The 14,925-nt window shown below is 38.0% G+C and overlaps 1 pseudogene; it reads right to left on the reverse strand.

The window, feature by feature from the left end:
* Positions 1–11,346: 11,346 nt before the first annotated feature.
* Positions 11,347–13,945, reverse strand: LOC132026022 (olfactory receptor 10R2-like; annotated as a pseudogene).
* Positions 13,946–14,925: the final 980 nt, after the last annotated feature.

Genomic DNA, 14,925 nt, shown 5'->3' on the forward strand with positions numbered 1-14,925 from the left:
TCTTCTTCTTCTTCTTCTTCTTCTTCTTCTTCTTCTTCTTCTTCTTCTTCTTTTTAAGAGTTTAAAAGGGTTGGTGTTAATTCTCCTTTGCGTGTTTGGTAGAATTCACCCATGAAACCATCTGGTCCTTGGTTTTTCTTGTTTGGAACTTTGATGACTGACCAATATCCCTTATTTGTAATGATTTTTTTCAATTTTTCTATTTCTTCCTGAGAGAATTTTGGATTGTATGTTTCTAGGAATTTATTCATTTCTTCTAGATTATCCAAATTGTAGTTGTATAGTTGCTCATAATTGTCCTTTATTATGCTTTCTGATTCTGAAGCATAGATTGAAATGTCTCTTCTTTCATTGTTATTTTATTTATTAGACCTTGAGAGCTTGTTTGGAGGTTCTAGCAGGGGAGCGCAGCTACTCATATACCCTTGACCGAAGAATGGTCCTCTTATTTGAGTCTTCTCTCTTTTTTCAATTATTTTTTTCAAGATTTTGTTGATTATCTTTTTATTTTGGTTTTCAAAAAAGTAGCTCTTAGTTTTGTTGATCTTTCTTTTATATTATTTTTCTAGTATCTACTTCTTCTCTAATGTTATTATTTTATTCCCTCTGCTAAATTTGGAGTTCATTAGTGCTTTTTGTTCTCGTTCCCAAAGGTGTAATATCAGGTTGTTTGTTTGAGACCTTTCTTCTTTAGGCATTTATGGCTATAGACTTTCCTCTTAATGCTGCTTTTACCGCATCTCATACATCATACTATATTGTATTTTCATTTTTGTTTGTCATAAGGTGCTTTTTAAATTCCCTTTTGATTTCCTCTTTTACCCAATGATTATGAGTGTGTATTGTTTAGTTTCCACATATTGGTGAATTTTCCCACTTTCTTACTCTTACTGATTTCTGGTTTCATTCCACTGTAGTCAGAAAAAATAATTTGAATGATTTTGCTCTTGAATTTGTTGAGACTTGTTTTGTGACTTGACAAATGACTTGAAAAGAAAGTGTATTCTTCTGGTATTGGTTGGAAGTTCTGTGTATGTCTGTTAGATCTATTTGTTCTATACTGCTGTTCTGTTCTTCTGGTTTTGTTTGTTTGATTTTGTTCTGGGTTGTTTTTTGTTTTTTGTTTTTTTGCCAAGTTTCTGTCTGAATGATCTTTTTATGGAGGGTGGTATTGAAGTTTCCTACTATTATTGGATTGCTGTTTGTTTCCCTTCAGATCTGTCATCATTTCTTTTATATATGTAGGTGCTTTGATGTAGGATGAGCATTATTTGTAATTGTTACATCTTCCTGTTAAATTGACACTTTTATCATTATGTCTGTGTGTGTGTGTGTGTGTGTGTGTGTGTGTGTGTGTCTTGTGACAGTTTTTGACATTTAGTGTGTTTTGTCTGGTATGAAGAGAGCCAACCTGTCCTTTTTTTGGTTATCATCATCATGGAATCTTTTTCTATGCCTTCGCTTTTAACCTAAGCATGTACTAAAAGTTAAAGTAAGTCTCTTGTAGGCTGGATATTGTTGGTTCTTGTCCTTTTAAAAATCCATTTAGCCACTCTGTCTAATTTTTGGAGGATTTATTTCACTGACACTTAAAGTGACAATGGAAAGACTTACTCCTGCCCTTTGGTTCATTGTTTCATGACTAGTTTGTAGTTGGTTTCTTCCTTTCTTCCTAGTTTTCGGTCTTCCTTTGAGGGTAATTTTTTTTTTTTTTTTAAGGAAAATAGGATCCCTACTATAGTCCTAGAGTAGAGAAGAATATGTATGGAATCTAAGAGAGATGGCAGGGTCTTTTACTTCATATACAAAGGCAAATTTTGATTGAAACACCCTATTTAGGCAAAGTGACCCATGGCCAGATCCTTTGGAAATGTTGAGGTGCTAGCAAAGTTCACAAGAATGTTCAATCGGTGAAAGAAAACAAGAATAAATAACTATGATAGTCTTGTGATGAATTCCAGAAATGAGGATTACAGTAACTGTGTTTTATTTTCTTATTTCTTATTTGCTTAATTATGCATATATTTGTATATGTTAACCATTCCCTCCTTTCTTAATATGCTGGTTTATATAAGGTGTGTTTCTGGTCGTAATCATCATAATTCAATCTTTAAAGAAAGACCTTCAAGGAATCTTTAACCTGTGACACTCTGTGTCTCCCTTTTATGAGGATGAATGGGAGCACTCTTTGTGTGGGGCATATTTGCATCATATTAATTCCAACTGTTTGAAAATGTAAACATGAAAAGAAGGCTATGTATGGATGTTGAATACCCAAATGGGGAAACTGTGCTGGTTCTATTTTGTTGACACTTCATAGCATACTTATACTTTTCTGATTCTCTTTGCTGTACTCTTCTATAAGGACAGAAATCTTCAAAATCCTGGAGTCTGTCCAGATTCCTTGTGTCAGGGAGCAACATTCCTGACCCCTGGAAGGTCCTAATTGGATTCAGAAATGGACATAAGACAGATTAACAGGAAAAAATCAATAGGTGTAGATATGGAGAATCCACATAGACATAGGGAATTCCAAAAATAGGCAAAATGAGCTGTGTGTGTCATTTTGACCTAAGGAGAGTGGGTAGGGTTCTGGGTTTCAGAGGAAAGGAATGGACTTCATAGGGTGATAAGAAGAGCAGATGTATGGTAATTAGATGTTTGTCCTACCATGTCAGTGGGTCACTCAGATAAAATTTGTAGGCTAATAACCTGTATTTTTTGGGAAAAAAAACAATTTAGATTCTTCTGTGTGGTTAGGGGAAGGAAAAAGTTTGTCTTGAGCCCACAGCATCTCAAGTGCCTTTAGCATAAAATAATCCACAGGCCAAAGTGTTGCATTCTGGGGGAGTGGCATGGGAGGCTGTCCTGAATCCCTTCACTTGTCAGGAGAATTTTAGATATATTTAGAAGTACACAGATAATGAAAGAGAAAGAGAGTTAGTTTTTTGTTTTTTTTTTTCTTTTCTGGAAGCATGTTATGCAAGCACTTGTCAGGTGGTAGATATGGGCTTTTACCCTTGGATTTTGGATTTCCTGTGCATCACTCATCAGGGGTGCCTCCACCAAGACCTCACATGGGGTTCCCTACAATCGTTTCACTGCTGAGAGTCAAGAACAACTTTCCTGACGTTCACTGTCCCAGCCTTCGGTACAGGTATAATCTCTGATTCCTCTATCAAAATTTTTATTAATTCTATTACTAGTTTGTTAGTTTCATTAGTTTTCATTAGTGGATTCTGATATACTCTCAGAAAATAACTGCATATAATCCTACCACAACCCTGCATTAGACGTGGGAGCTTTTGTTTTTCTTACCTGTATGTGTAATAACACTATAAATGCATTTTTATTTGATGTAATAAAGTTCCCAGAGTTTGGGTCTGGTAAACAAAAACATGAATTTGTCCTTGGAGCAACTGATAATCGTCTTAGCATTATCCACAGTTTTAAATTCCTGAGTCAAAATCTATTTGCATTTCAAATTTTCATATTCACCATATTGGCCAATGTACTCTACAAAGGCTATATAAATGTATTGCTTCACTATCTGTGAACATGCCAGTTTCTCCATGACATATGTAATGCTTTCTTTAACCTTTCAGTTTCAGTCAAGATGCAAAACAAAAATGATATATGCCACTTCTCTGTTTCTTTGACATCATTTTAGTAAGATTAATACATTTTACATAAACTTATCAGATATTATTCAACTTTTGGAAATTTTGTACTTATAGCATTCCCTATTTTTCTTTCAACTACTTGGTTCAAAGACTACTTAGTTCAAAAATTACATTTGGGATGCTTGGGTGGCTCAGTAGGTTAAATCCTCTGCCTTTGGCTCAGGTCATGATCCCAGAGTCCTGGAATCGAGCCCTGCATTGGGCTCTCTGCTCAGCAGGGAGCCTGCTTCCTCCTCTCTCTGCCTGCATCTCTGCTTACTTGTGATCTACAAATTACACTTGGGGGATGCCTGGGTGGCTCAGTTGGTTAACAGTCTGCCTTCAGGTCAGGTCATGATCCCAGGGTCAGATCGAGTCCCTTAGGCTCCTTCCTCAGCTTCTCCCTCTGCCTGCTGCTCTCCCTGCTTGTGCTCACACTCTCTCCCTTTCTCTTTGACAAATAAATAAATAAAATATTTTTAAAAAGTTATTTTTTGGTCTTTGAATTCAAAGGGTTCCACCTGGTCTTACATTTTAATAAAGTAAAATAAGTTTTTAATAAAAAATACTTTTACACTGAAATCTAACCTTATGGAGATTTAATTTACACACATGAAAACATTTTCAATTTAAATGTACAGTTTGGTGAGTTTTGAAAAATGCATACATCCAAGCAACATCGACTCAATCAACTTACAGAACATTTCTACAACCCCAATAGTTCCCTCCTATTCTTGTGTGGTCAATCCCACCCAACCCCAGTCCCCAGAAAAATACTAATCTTGCATTTTTTTCATATGGTTTTATTTTTTCCATAATTTCATATAAATAAAATCAAATATATGCTCATTTTTGTATCTTGTTACTTTTTCTGGACACAATGTTTTTGAGACTCACTCCTGATGTTGCATTTATCAGTTTTTTGTTTGCTACTTAATTAGACTCCATTTCTAAATAGACCACACATTATCCATCTGCTGAGCTGTTGGATTTTTTGACTCACATTTTCTGTCTCCTGTCTAATAAATATTTGTCAACTCCAAGTTGCAGACTTTTTTTCCTGAATTTTGTATAGGTTTGCCATGTTTTAGTTAAATTGTACATGACTTTTCATAAAGGTCAAGATTTTTATTATTTTTTTAAGATTATATATATTTATTTGAGAGAGAGAGAGACAATGAGAGAAGGAACACAGGCAGGGGGAGCAGCAGAAAAAGGGAGAAGCAGGATCAGTGCTGAGCAGGGAGCATGATGCAGGACTCAATTCCAGGACCCTGGGACCATGACCTGAGCCAAAGGCAGACACGTAACTGAATGAGCCACCCAAATGCCCGAAGATTTGTATTTTTAAATATATACATTTAATATATCCATCACAGTATGTTGAAAGGACTATCCTTTCTTCATTGAAAAACCTTAGCAACTTTGTTGAAAATCATTCAGCCACAGATACATGGTGCTATGTCCATACTGTCCAGCCTCTCCCATTGATTCATGTGCTTAGTCTTACACCACCATAACTGGCTCCATGTTGCTCTGAAGCATGTCTGGATATCTGATTCATCTGTATCTAAATTGTGCTTCTTCTGTGTGATTTTTTTAAATTATTACTTCATATGTGGAATCGAAAACAAAACAAAACAAACTAACAAACGAAAAGAATCAAAAACAAACACATGAATACAGACAATACACTGGTGGTTGCCAGAGGATGGGGGTGGGGGTCGGCAATATCGGTGAAGGGACTTAAGAGATACAAACATCCCATGATAAACAAGTCATGAGGATGAAAAGCACAGCAGAGGGGATCGAGTCGGTAATAGTGTAACAGTCTTGTGCGGTGACAGGGTGACTACACTCTCCCTGAACTGGCCGGCCTCCCTGGGATTCCGCGGGCAGAGCACAGCTGCTTTCCCTCCTCAAGCTTCTTCACTTTAGGCCGATTTACACTCCTCAGCCACCAGGACCACTGTGCTCTCCCTGGATTAACCTCTCATGTGGTCTGCTATCCTGTGGGTAACGTGAGACTCTCAATACTTTCTCAGTGGGTTGCTTTAAGAGCCAGTCATTTAATAGATGCAAAATAATCCTGTGGTTATCTGGTAGAAGGCATAGGCATTACAAAACATAATTCTCTTTCCCTCCACTTTCCGCTTGCTCTCTTTCTTTCATAAACTAGTGTTGTATTAAATGCCAGATATAGTGGGCAAGTCAGTTGACTACTCAAGAGCTCTGTTGATGCCCCTGTAGTAAAGTAAGTGTTGTAGGTGAAGCAGCCTTCTTTCTTCCAAACCTATTGTGAGAAGTGAACAAATTTCAGTCACCTCTTTTCAGTACCTCATACATATTCCACCTAGTTTCCTGTGGGTGTTGTTAAAGGTGTGTTTCAGGAAAACAACTGCATTTTAAATAATAATTTCACAAATATTCATTTCTCAACCTTTCACTTCAGTGCACATGAGACTTTCAAAAATATTTTTTCAATGAATAAATGATGATAAAGGCAGGGCAATGAATTCTTCTAATTTGCTTGTGAATGTAGATAATCACAAAATGGAATGGATTTTTTCTGGCTCTTCAGTGGTAAGACATAGTGAGATACTGAATAAAGATTTTTACTCTCTGGTTGACTCAGAATGTATGTTCTAATTTCATTCTTTTATCGAACAAGTAATTACTTGGCATCTATCACTCAATAGGCACAGTGGGAGTAACTAAGGCAGAGAGGTCAGAAATACTGCAGACTAAAAGGAAGTGCAATAAGCAATTACTTTGGATGCAATGGCAGTCTATGTGTGAGGATCTACATCAGTCTTGGAGAAATCAAAAAAGACTCTATGGAGTAAGTAATGTTGAAACTGCGATCTAAAAGATAAATAAAAACTAAATAAGCAAAGAGTGGTGAAGAGTGTTTTGGGCAGGTGTGTGGACTCAGAGAAGGATTCTGTAGCTTAGATGAGTGCATTTATGTGTTCCATGGACCCCAAATAGAGCTCCACAGCAACAGAGGTGATGAAGATGAGGAGAAAAAGAATCCCATAGGAGGAACTTTGTAGGTTAAATTCAGGCAAACAGGTTGAATCCAATTACATGAAAAAATGGGGTTTATCTAAGGGTGGCTTGGCTTGACTTAACATATTTTACATTTCAAAATTCCTACATTTTTTGACATAAAAGAGAACAGATTGATAGATTTATTGATTAAATTAGATCTGTAGATCAAAACCACAATGAGATACCACCTCACACCAGTCAGAATGGCTAAAATTAACAAGTCAGGAAATGACAGATGTTGGTGAGGATGCAGAGAAAGGAGAACCCTCTTACACAGTGTTGGGTATGCAAGCTGGTGTGACCACTCCAGAAAACAGTTTGGACGTTCCTCAAAAGGTTGAAAATAGAGCTACCCTATGACCCAGCTATTGCATTACAAGGGGATTACCACAAAGATACAAATGTGGTTAACATAGGGGCACATGCATCCCAAAGTTTATAGCAGCAATGTCTACAATAGCCAAACTATGGAAAGAACCCAGATATCCATTGACAGATGTCTGGAAGAAGAAGAAGTAATATATATATATATATATATATATATATATAATTTTTTTTCAACCATCAGGGGGAAAAAAAGAAATATTACCATTTTCAATGACATGGATGGAACTAGAAGGTATTAAGCTAAGTGAAATAAGTCAGTCAGAGAAAGACAGTTACTATATGATCTCACTCCTATGTGGAATTAAGAAACAAAATTGAGGATTATAGGGAAGGGAGGGAAAAATAAAACAAGACATAATCAGAGAGGAATACAAGCCAACAAAACTGTTAATCATAGGAAACAAACTGAGGGTTGTGGGAGGGGAGGTTGGTGAGGGGATGGGGTAACTGGGTGATGAACATTAAAGAGGCACATGATGTAATGAGTGTACAGTATTATATAAGACTGAGGTATGACTGAACTCTACTTTTGAGACTAATAATACTGTTAGTTAATAGAATTTAAATAAAAAACAAAACAACAGCAAAAACAAACAAAACAAAATGAAATAAAAAGCACTAGTCAAGAGGACTTACATTTCTAATATCAAAACTATAATTAAGTTAGAAAAAAATAATACTAAATGCTGATGCAAAAATGTAAACCCTAAACACTAGAAAGGAAAAAAACACTAAAAAATAATCCAATATATTGGGGCACCTGGGTGACTCAGTGGGTTAAAGCCTCTGCCTTTGGCTCAGGTCATGATCCCTGGGTCCTGGGATTGAGCCCCGAATCAGGCTCCCTGCTCAGCGGGGAGCCTGTTTCCTCTTCTCTCTCTGCCTGCCTCTCTGCCTACTTGTGATCTCCATCTGTCAAATAAATAAATAAAATTGTTTAAAAAATAATCCAATATTCCTATATTCATTTGGTTATGGCAAAGTTGACAATGAATTCAACTGCATCTCTCATATCTGAAATGAAAAAAAAATCTTTACAAAAATAGTATAGGATCAATGAATATCCACAGGAGAAAACAGACAATGTACCTTTATCTCACATCATACATATAATCGGTTCCAGATGGATATTAGAACTAAATGTTATGGTCAAGTAATCTGTTTTCTAAAATATTGAAAAATGCATGCTCTTGTGGGTGGGAGGTGCGGGGAATGGGCAGCATGGGTGAAGGGGAGCGGGAGGTGCCACACTGGCATCTGCTGTACGGAAGGACAAAGAGAGACAGTGAGTGGGCAGGGATATTGCCTTTTGTCATCCTTCATTCACGAGGACTTGAAGAGGCTGCTCAGTGGGAACTGCACTGGGGGAGGGTCTGGAGTGTCTTCGTCCAGACTCATAGCCTGGGTGGGCTGAGAGCAAGCAAATAGACGTGTGTTTTCCACTGAAGCTGTAAGCCTGGGGTTTAAGGTGGGATACGGTCACATTGTTTTGCAGATCTTCTTCTTTTCTGATTAGGTATCCAATCATGATCTCTGGCTTCATTAATGTGATCGATCCTTCTATATTGGAAATCACATCCCCGTATTATTAGGTCTGTGAACAACATGACGCTTAACTGTTTTCATTGTCTCTTGAATTACCCAATCTCCAAAGAATGCTATCCAGGACGGTTTAAGCTTTAAAGTGAATTTCAGTATAACTATGCATATAATTTTATACATATCCTAAATTAACGGTCTCAGTGAGCTTCCTCAGTTTACATAGACACTGTCCTTGTTCCAATTTAACTCAGGAGGGCACTCAGCAATTTTAATCAGAAAATCTTTTGTTCATTAGAGCAAGGATACTTATCATGAGATCCACCCTCTTCATTAATGTGAAGTACATAATACTGTAGTGTTAACTACGGGCACGATGATGAAGAGCGGATCTCTAGAACGTGTTCATCTTGCACGGCTGGCAGTCATACCCACTGAAGCTCAATTTCTTCACCTTTCAGATGAGACTGTGCACTTGCCCTGACCCTGACCATCACCATTCTGCTCTGTGTCTGTGCGTTTGACTCTTTGGTTTCCTCCTCTATGTGGAATTTGCTTTCTGTGACTGACGTGCTTCACTAAGTATAATTCTTCCAGGCCCATGTTCTTGTAAATAGCAGGATTTCTTTTCCTTTTGTTTTTGTTTTAAGTCTGAATAACATCTCATTGTAGTGTGTGTTTGTGTGTGTTTGTGTGTGTGTGTGTGTGTGTGCATCTACAAAATCAAAAATAATATTATTTTTCAGAGATGATTGTGGTGTGTGGCATCTAGATGATTATAGTATCTAATAGAGATCCTAGTACTCAGTGAGCTCCCTGCAAACAATTATAGTTGACAGACTTGAAGACACAGAAGTCCAAAGGCACGCCAAATCAGAGTCAGTCAGAAACACTAGCACAAGCTCATAGAGACCCAGTGGGTTCAGGAACAGACATGGGAGAAACTGCACAAAGGTGCACAAAGAGAAGTTAGTATCTACATAATAAACACCTCGGGGAAGAATGATAACACAATTGCAATAACATTCTGAAAGACAAGTACCTCTCTTCTGTCGCTGACACATCAACTTGGTTGTTTCTGGCCTCGGGGTCTCCCTAGCAGTCTCTGAAGCTCAATTTCTTCATCTCTCAGATGGGACTGCTGGGCTAGAGGTTTAAGATCTCCTGGGACCATGACATTTATGACTCAGACTTTTTGGAGATCCTCCTGGATAAGGGACAGGTGCAGCGTACATTTCCCTGTCCTGGTCAAGGAAACTATCCTTTTAAACCCTTTCTGAAACCAGTGGAGTGCACCCAGCAGTATGAAAGTCATATTTTGAAAAACATCTGTTCCATTTTGATTCTAAATGTTTGCATAACACTTAACCATTGTAGTAGTATTTTCTCACTTATTTTGGAGATAGCTTGAAAGTTAAATTAACTGATCATCAGATTGAACTCCATTATAAAGATGAGAAAACTGATTTAGATACATCAAAGTCCCAGAGCCAATACTTCGTGGGGTCAGGACTTTAGTCTACAGCAAAAGTGTTACAGAAATCCTGTCTTTAAGTCTTTAAGTCCTTTCATATGGAAGGAGAGTGACAGAATACTGATTTACTCTGGGTTGCTTGGTGCTTGGGGAGGCACAGTGCACTCTGGGCTCTATCCAAGTCTGCTGAGTTTTAGAGTTAAGAGGCCTGATTTGTATGGACCTGCACTGGTCTTTTGGGGGAGGGTCTTGCCATGCTGGTTCTGATCCAAGTTTGACCAAGAAGTGCAGTTATTCCAGAGTGCAAGAGTAGAAAATAAGAAGGAATGCAGGCCACATAACCAGTGTCTGGGTCAGCCATACTCAGCCGGTATTTCTGTGCCTATGCTGAATGGTGGGGGAAGGAAATGGTGTCTGTGAGCTCCTTGGTACCTGGAGAGGGAACCCCACAAATTCCACTTTTCATAGATGCACTCCAACAAGAGGAGTGAACCATCTCTACCCATGCACCTTAGGTGGTCCTCAGATCATACCATCTGCCCCCGGGCTGCCTTTCTCTCAGGAGGAGGGTAAAACCCTTGGGATTCTATCCCAGCCATGCAAATGAATCTAAAACCCCAGGCTTTGAGCCCCATTGGTTGCAAAACTCATAAATTCAGCCTCTCTCATTTTCCCAAACAATGGCTTTGGAGAAGTGTTCTCCTTGTGTATATCCTTATGTGCTCTGCTCTCTCTCATGCTTGTATACAACCAAGGCTCCCTCTTCACTTCAACATCCACAATCCTTTCCTCCCCCATACCACATCTCCATACTTCCTACCTTCCTCCAGGTAGCCTCTTCACTCCCTCTATTTGTACAACTTCTTTGCAGTCCTTAGGTCAATTTCTCGGGTATTCAGAACGATTTGGTAGTTAGCTAAGTGTATTCAAGGGATGAGGCAAGCCCAAGGTCCTCCTACTCCACAGCCATCTTAGATCCCCCTCCTAGGTCTTTTCAGAATAAGAGAAGGAGGAAAGCTAACTTTTAGTGACAGATACTGTGCTGTCTCTTTTAATCCTTCAACAGCATTGAGAGGAATATATTATTATGCCTGCTTTGTGTAAGAGAATATTTAGGCCCTGCAACATCAAACAACTCATTGAAGACCACACAGATAACATTAGCAGAAAATTTTATGACTTACTTAGTGACACGTTTGGCCTAAATGTGTGTGTACTTCTGAAGATGTTCTAATATAAACTCACAGGAGAAAACCAAGTCTTTTCCATCGTTTTCTGAATGGCCAGCTGTAGATCTTTGTTCCTAAGGCTGTATACCATTGGGTTCAAAGTGCTGTATAGGTGATGTAGATCACTGTCACAGCCTGTCTTTGCTTGATGAATATTTGGCTGAGAACTGCACGTAGACAGAGAAGGCACAGCCATAGTGGACAACAAACACAATAAGATGGAAGGCACAAGTGGAGAAGGCTTTCTACTTGCCTTCATCAGATAGGATCTTCAGGATGGTATGGACAATGAAGCCATAAGCCATGCAGGTTAAGATCAAGGGCACAACAAGAGCCAAGATGCCACAGATGAAGATAACCAGCTCATTGACATAGGTTTCAGCACAGGCAAGTTGGATAACTGGTGAAATATCACAAAAGTAGTGTTTGACGTTGTTGGAGCCACAGAAATGGAGGCTGAAGACCAAAATTGTTCCCATCAGAGATATTAAGAAGCCACTAACAATACAAGTTGATGCCAGCTGTCCACATACCCTCCAGGTCATGAGAATGAGGTAGTGCAAAAGCTGGCAAGTAATGGAGAAGATGGTGAGGTTTGAACACAGGGTGATCAAATAGAGCAGAGAAAGAGCATGAAGAGAACAGGCTGCAATTCACTGAAGCTGGAGAAACCCAACAGTAGAAAGTTGATGACCTGGGAAGAAGTGACCATGGAGAGCAAAAGTCATGGAATAAAGCCAGTATGATCGCCAGGTCCAGAGACCTCTGAGATGGAGGAATCAGAGAGACTTACCCTTCATAATGTAGCCAGCACCAGTCTGATGTGAATGAGAAAGAAATGGAAGGAAAGAGAAGAAAAGGATTATAAATTAACCAAAAATTATCCCAATAGGTATGCATGGTGCTACTTCTCTGCCAATGATTTTATCAGTGAGCCTCAGATTAGTGTTCCCCAAAGGCACAATATTTGCCGACATAAAACATATCCTTTCATCCCCCCAACTCTTGCAGACTTATGTACTCTCCACTTAATTATTAAGTAATTTAAGATTCAAAAGAAACCCTATTTTAATTATGATTTCCCATGGTCATAGTTTTACCCACATTGCTGATACATATATTCCATAAGCAATAGCACCAACATCTGAGGATCTGCCTCTCACCTGCTTTTAATACATTTGGACAATCTCTTAGAAAGTTAGCGTGTATTTACTACATGACTCCACAATTACACTCTTAGATATTTGCTTAACAGAATGGAAAACTCCATGCATTATGAAAATGTGTGCTCACAAGTGTTTGTGCAACTCTGTACCTAAGAGCTGAAAACTGAAAGCTACACGCCCATCAGTGGGTGCCTGCCTAGACACACTGCAGTGTATTTGTACAATGCAACAAAAATAATGAACTCCAAAGTCACACACATCATGGATAAGTTTCAAAAATATGCTTAATGGAAGAGGCCAAAAAGCAAAAAGTATATACTATGTGATTCTATTCATATGGAATTAGAGTATTGTCAAATGCAGTGGTGATCTAGGGCACTGATTGGGAGGGGGCATGTGGAACAATTTCAGTGTGATGGAAATGTTTTATATCATTGTGGTAAGTACATGGGTACACATATTTGTCAAAACACAGTGGATCACACACTTAAACTGGGGGTCTACTATTATATATAAATTATGTCTTGATATCTTTGGTTCAGGGATGAAACTTAAATGAACCCAACACTACATATTAAAGCTAAAGCTGGAAAGCAGCTAGAAACAAATGTGTGAGGTTTCTTTCACCTTGGCTTAGGAAAATGTTTCTTAGACAAGACCTGAGAAGCACTAAACATAAAACCATGCATTTATAAGTAAACTTAATCAAAATTGAAAAGCTCACTCTCATTAAAAACACCATTGAGAAAACAAAAATGCAAGCTGCAGACTTGGAGGGAATATTCACAATACACATATCTTACAAACGACTTTAATCCAGTATTTATAAACAAGTCCTAGAATACAAAAATGAAAAAGCAGTCTTATTAAAATAGGCAAAAGACTAGAACAATTTTCTAAAAAGACATATGAATGGTCAATAAGAAAATGAAAAAAGCATTCAACACAATTGGATATCAGAGTAATACAAAGTAAAATTAAATGAGATGCTACTTACTCCACTAGAATGATTAATATATTTAGGAAACAAAAAAACAAAAGTGATAAAAAACACCTGGAAGTACTGAAAGTTGAAGAGAATATGAGGCAACCAGTGGGAGTATCATGTGGCACAACCGCTTTGAAAAACACTGGGAAGCATCTTATGGAATTAAATATATATATCTACCCAGACATAAGAGAGAGGTATAACAGCAATTGTCCACAAAAGACCTTTACAAAATACATTCATGGCAGGTTTATTCATAATAGCCAATTAGAGTCAACAACCCAAATGTCTATCAACAGATAAATGAATAAGTATATTTTTACACATTCATACAAGAGAAGACTATGTAGCAATGAAAGAATAGAATGCCATGAAACTTTTTTTTCAACAATAAAAAAGAAGGAAATCCTGTGATTTACGGCAACGTGGATGGTACTTGATGTCATTATGCTCAACAAAACAAGTCAGACAGGGAAAGATAAATACTGTATGACCTCAATTATATGTGGAAACTCAGAGAGCTGAAACCAGCCTCAGAGAGTATAATGGTGGTTGCCAAGGGGGAGGGCAGGGGGGTTGGGAGATGTTGGTCAAAGGGCACATAGTTGTAGTGGTAAGATGAGTAAGTTCTGGGGTCTAAGATGCAGCATAATGACCTTGGTTAACAACACTGTTGTGTTATATACTTGAAAGAGGCCAAGAGAGTAGATCTTAAATGCTCTCACCACAAATTACAAAAGGTAATTTTTGAGGAATTGAAGTTGTTAGCTGATCTGACTGTGATGATTACTTCACAATATACACGTGTGTATCATTGTTACGTCACACACTGTTATCTCACACATTGCTATATGCCATTATATGTCAATAAATCCAGAAAAGAGAGAAATCAATACTGTGTTGTCTCAAGGCAGGAAGCAGCTGGAAAGTGGCACTGAGTAGGATTTAGGGTGATAGAACTGTTTTATTTTTTTGATTGCTGTGATGGGTAAGTAGGTGAATGTATTTGCAAAAACTCACTACTAACTTACACTTAAAATATTTGAATTTCATTTATGCAAATTATTTCTCAAATTAAAAATAAATTAAGGGAAAAAGTGAATGCAAAAGGGAAGTTAAAATCTCCATGACCACATTTTTAAGAATTGAATCAACAAAATATACTCAAGAAACTCAAAATACGGTATTAAAAACTGAGAAGGAGAACGCAGTAGAAAAGACATGAGAACAAGAAGAAAAAATAACTCTCAGTGGCAAGAACCTAAAAACCAATTAGCCGACCTGAGAACATCATCCAAAACCAGGAAGCTTATGGTCTCTGGGAACGGCTGGATAATTTCTGGTGACCACTCAAGAGGAGATCCAACTACAAGGCTAGCAGTGTAGTGGTGTGGCCCAGTCTCCCCTCTGGGTGTGCAGGTAAACC

This window comes from Mustela nigripes, chromosome 10 (genome assembly GCF_022355385.1).
Source record: "Mustela nigripes isolate SB6536 chromosome 10, MUSNIG.SB6536, whole genome shotgun sequence".
Lineage (NCBI taxonomy): Eukaryota > Metazoa > Chordata > Mammalia > Carnivora > Mustelidae > Mustela > Mustela nigripes.